Raw genomic sequence first — 5,719 nt, 5'->3', positions numbered from 1 at the left:
GTGTGTGTGTAAGGGTGTGTGTGTATGGGTGTGTGTGTGTAAGGGTGTGTGTGTGTGTGGGTGTGTGTGTATGGGTGTGTGTGTATATGGGTGTGTGTGTGTATGGGTGTGTGTGTATGGGTGTGTGTGTGTAAGGGTGTGTGTGTGTAAGGGTGTGTGTGTGTATGGGTGTGTGTGTAAGGGTGTGTGTGTGTATGGGTGTGTGTGTATGGGCGTGTGTGTGTAAGGGTGTGTGTGTGTAAGGGTGTGTGTGTGTATGGGTGTGTGTGTGTATGGGTGTGTGTGTGTAAGGGTGTGTGTGTGTAAGGGTGTGTGTGTGTAAGGGTGTGTGTGTGTATGGGTGTGTGTGTATGGGTGTGTGTGTGTATGGGTGTGTGTGTATGGGTGTGTGTGTGTATGGGTGTGTGTGTGTAAGGGTGTGTGTGTGTAAGGGTGTGTGTGTGTGTAGGGTGTGTGTGTGTGGGTGTGTGTTTGTATGGGTGTGTGTGTATGGGTGTGTGTGTGTATGGGTGTGTGTGTGTAAGGGTGTGTGTGTAAGGGTGTGTGTGTGTATGGGTGTGTGTGTATGGGTGTGTGTGTGTATGGGTGTGTGTGTGTAAGGGTGTGTGTGTGTATGGGTGTGTGTGTATGGGTGTGTGTGTGTATGGGTGTGTGTGTGTAAGGGTGTGTGTGTGTATGGGTGTGTGTGTATGGGTGTGTGTGTGTATGGGTGTGTGTGTATGGGTGTGTGTGTGTAAGGGTGTGTGTGTGTAAGGGTGTGTGTGTGTATGGGTGTGTGTGTATGGGTGTGTGTGTGTATGGGTGTGTGTGTATGGGTGTGTGTGTGTGGGTGTGTGTAAGGGTGTGTGTGTAAGGGTGTGTGTGTGTGGGTGTGTGTGTATGGGTGTGTGTGTGTAAGGGTGTGTGTGTGTATGGGTGTGTGTGTATGGGTGTGTGTGTGTGGGTGTGTGTAAGGGTGTGTGTGTGTGGGTGTGTGTGTATGGGTGTGTGTGTGTAAGGGTGTGTGTGTGTAAGGGTGTGTGTTTGTATGGGGGTTTGTGTGTGTAAGGGTGTGTGTGTGTATGTGTGTGTGTTTGTATGTAAGGGTGTGAGAGAATTATAAAGACAAATATCCACTTTTCCTTCTCTGGGAACTATGCCAGTTTAATATTGCACATTACAAACTCCATTCTCATATAACTCACTCTACTGGAACTGCCTACTTTGACATTTACAGCCATCGACATGGAGAAACCTCTAGCATACCGATCAACTGCTAACTGCCTACCCACTCTAGTCCTGTTGAAAGTACCTCGAAGATGTTGCCAAGATTATGTTGTGTAACTTTGAGATGCGATCAAAAAGACAAGGGCATCAGGCTTTTAAGCTTTTAATGGCTACTTTAAACCTGAATTTTTAAAAATATTCTTAAGTGGCTTTCTTTTTCAATCTGAAAATGACAGACTAACCAACCCCATAACTCATAGTTTAATGAGCCTCCGCAGGTTGATTCTGGGTCAACATCTGATACTCTGCTCAGCTTCCTTTGCATTCCAATACTAAAGAGCATCTCTTAAAAATAATTCTTCCCCATCCCCTCTCCTTGAAGGTGCCAAACCGTGCTGGGGTACAGTTCTATGGGGGTCACTGATCTCTGGTAGCTTACTCAAGTGTCACTTATCATTGACAGAGTGTGTCAAAAACAATAACAGCAACAACTTGTATTTATATAGCGCCATTAAAGCAGTAAAATATCCCACGGTGCTTCCCAGGAGTATTATTAGACAAAAACTGACACAGAGCCATAGAAGGAGAAATTAGGATAGGTGACCAAAAGCTTGGTCAAAGAGGTAGGTTTTAAGGAGGAGCAAGAGGTTGAGTGTTGGAGAGGTTTAGGGAGGGAATTCCAGAGCTTAGGGGCTAGGCAGCTGAAGGCACGGCCGCCGATAGTTGTGTGAAGGAAGGGGAAGGTGGATAAGAGGCCAGAATTTGAGAAACACAGGGATTTCGGGGGGGTTTTGTAGGGCTGGAGGAGGTTACGGACATAGGGAGGGCGGGGCGAGGCCAGGGAGGGATTTAAAAACAAAGATGAGAATTGACATGAATCAGTCATTCATGAAAGAAAGACTTATGAAATAATACTGAGCAGCCTGCGGGTGGTGCTGTCCAGGGAGAGTATAAATACTCAGGCACGGGCCCAGCTTGCTCAGGACATTCTTAACAGGAACTGGTGAAGGACACAACTAGACCTCCATGTTGTAAAACAGTTGATTAAAGCTTTGTTTAACGCTTAGACCAAGTGCCTAGTAGTTTTCTTATGTCAAGAATTTTAAAATCAAGGCGATGCTGGATCGGGAGCCAAAGTAGGTCAGCAAGCGCGGGGGTGATGGGTGAACGGGACTTGGTGCGAGTTAGGATACGGACGGCTGAGTTTTGAATGAGCTCAAAGTTTATGGAGGGTGGAAGATGGGAGGCCGGCCAGGAGAACGTTGGAATAGTCAAGTCTGGAGGTAATAAAAGCTTGGACGAGGGTTTCAGCAGCAGTTGGGCTGAGGCAGGGTCGGAGATGGGTGATGTTATGGAGGTGGAAGTAGACGGTCTTTGTGGTGGAGAGGGTATGGGGTCGGTGGCTCAGCTCAGTGACAGCAGGTTGTGGACTGTGGGGGTGGGGTCAGCACATCCCAGCTGACCCTGTTCCTGTCCTTATCGAAGATCTCTGCACTTTCCCACAGAGGTCATGAGATGATTTTGTTTTTCTCACCTGTCTAATTTAGAGGGAACTCCACACCAACCGAGGATCAAACCAGAGATTTCCTTGCTCCGTATGGCTCAGTACCTCACCTTAGTGTCTTTACCCACTGGACCATGAAGGAACATCTAAAAAAAACTATAAAAATCAGCAAAAGAGACCAGGGGAATAATAAAACATTATTTTGTGCTAAGTTTTTCGTTGTAAGATTCAATACTCTTCCTGATTTTTCACCCAGAAACTGTAATATTAATATTTCATGCCTGATGTTTGTTGGACTGCTTTCTTGTTCTTTTTCATTTCGTTGCTTTAAATGTCAGATTACACACACACTCAGTTGTAGTAATGTAGAATCAGGTCTTTAATGAAACCTCATACTACACAAACCAGTATGAGTGCACAAGTCTTTTCATACTACACAAACCAGTATGAGTGCACAAGTCTTTTCATATTACACAAACCAGTATGAGCACAAGCTGCTTTTGAGACACACACTTTCCGATTCCAGTGTGAGCTACTAAACAGTGTTCCCTTACATTTCTTATACTAATTTCCCCCTCTGATCACTACATTCCATGCATACTATCAATAAAGCTACATACAAATGCCACAGAATAACAACATAAACTAAACAACCAGGCTCTCAACTCTTCTAATTGTTTTATTGCTGCAATAAAACTTTCCCCTTCCTACGCAGAGTTATCAAGATGACACATTCAAATATGGCTGAATGACTCTTCCACATCCTACTATTATCTTTCCCCTGAAGACAGCCTTTCCCCAAAATCCTCTTAACCAATTTACAACCCGTGCTCAGCAGAAAACGGTTTGAACTTTTAATCCAGCATGTGCTGGTCTCACAGACTGCGCAGGAAGAATAGCGAGGGATTCGGGTAATACGGATTTTCGCTCCCACATTCCCCTGTTTCTTCTCTCTGCCCTTTCTGCCCGGCATTATCTGTGTAATGCTACAATGTACTGTAATATCAAGGACTTGAAGGATTTCTCTAGCTCTCCTTATCATTATCCATCTTAAGGATATTCTTGCTAAGTACCATTATCCCAATTTATCACTTATCCCAATTTCATTGTTAACTCAAAAGGAATTCAACCATGAATTTTAGAAATACAAATTCTATAGAAACATAGAAACATAGAAGATAGGAGCAGGAGTAGGCCATTCGGCCCCTCGAGCCTGCTCCGCCATTTAATGAGATCATGGCTGATCATCCAAATTCAGTACCCTGTCCCTATAGAAACATATATCCCACCTTACTTTTAATTTCAGTCCCCCCGATAGGTGCCAGTACGTTTAACCCTACGTTGTTTCATTAAACGTCAGTTTCGCTATTGGAGTATATTATCAGTGCCTTTCAAAGTTGTCTCACTCTCCTGGGCCACATTAACCATTTCATGTCGTGCTGTTGTCAAATAACTGGGCCTGTCTGAGACCCGTTCTTCAGTACATCTTCACCATGCATTTCCACGGGCTAGTTGCCTGATACGCAACATATCAGATTTGCACACACACCGGTATCCCAATATCATACCACACTTGACATCACATACAAGCCATTCCTGGACTTTTAAGTTAACTTATCGAAAGATCGAAGGTCTTCTTCCCATCTCTCCCTGCATGGTCCCAATGTTTAGGGTAGTGACCAGGCTATCAAATACATTTTCCTCATTGCTCGGTATAGGCAAAGACACAAACATCTCCAAGAGAAACCTTTCAATTAATGATTCTCACCTACACTTTCCTGACTTTCAATAGAATGTACCTCAATGCCAAATTGAAATCTTTAAGAATCATGCCCATGTGTTTTATGTTACTCAGGGATTCGTGCACACATCTTGAGGCTAAAGGGATCAAGGGATATGGGGAGAAAGCAGGGACAGGGTACTGAATTTGGATGATCAGCATTGAATGGCCTACTCCTGCTCCTATCTTCTATGTTTCTATGTTTTCCTAACCCCTGTTTATTACCAATTCATCTCATTCAGCAGCCCTGGAGAAACTTTGCCATCCAATACGATATGATCATTACCATTTAACCTCTTATTGGACCTTCTATTCCTCAAAATATACCAGAGAGCAATTCAGTCTGCAAGATGAGGGATGTTAGTTACCTTTAACACAACAGTCTCCTCCCAAAAACTTCCTTGTTAACACAGTTTAGACAGAACCACGTAGACTGGACCTTTTCAAAAATAAAATGTGATTATCCCCTTAAATTTCAGATAAATTTCCCTTCCCGGGTGCTTGAGCAGCAACATGTATCACTTTATCTAATCAATTTTAATTTCTCCAACAAATTCTGTCCAGGCTTGTGAGTTAACAAAAGAAAACAAAAGTATTTACAATCACGTTTGGATGTAAGTCCTTTATCGTCCCTCTTGACCAATCTGTCTCGGAAGATGACACATGACTCCAAATAGTTAATTCCAAGCATTTAAAAAAGCAAAGTCTTAAGCCCAATTTTGTCACCATGCTGGGACATTCGAGATCCATGAATGTCTTAGATTCTGAACATTACTGGAACTCCCGCTGCACTTTTCCAGCAAAGTTCAAGCTCTGTAACACCTTGAAGTCATTTCTATATCTTGGTAATCCTGCACCATCAACACTCATCTGGCCCTCCTGCTTAAAAGAAAAAACAGAAAATCCATAGTAACAACAGAAGATGCTGGAGGAAAAACTCAGCAGGCCAGGCAACATCCGTGGAGGGAGAAATAGAGTCAACGTTTCAGATCGAAACCCTTCTTCAGAACTGAGAGAAAAAGGCAGGAAATGAAACAGATTAAAAGGCAGTTTGGGGGCGGGGAAATGGGGGTGGGGAAAACAGGCTGTTTGACCGAGTGGGGCGGTTCAAGTCAGGAGGTCATGTGACGTAACCTCCAGGGCTACATCCAACCAGAGTTGGCGACCCCAGTGGGTCACAAAGCGAAGAGCAGGCACCTCACCTCTGTGACGTCTATATCGTTCACCGT

This window comes from Somniosus microcephalus, chromosome 32 (assembly GCF_052327205.1).
Source record: "Somniosus microcephalus isolate GS21.2 chromosome 32, FLI_Smic_1.0, whole genome shotgun sequence".
NCBI lineage: Eukaryota > Metazoa > Chordata > Chondrichthyes > Squaliformes > Somniosidae > Somniosus > Somniosus microcephalus.
This window is presented reverse-complemented; position numbering follows the sequence as displayed.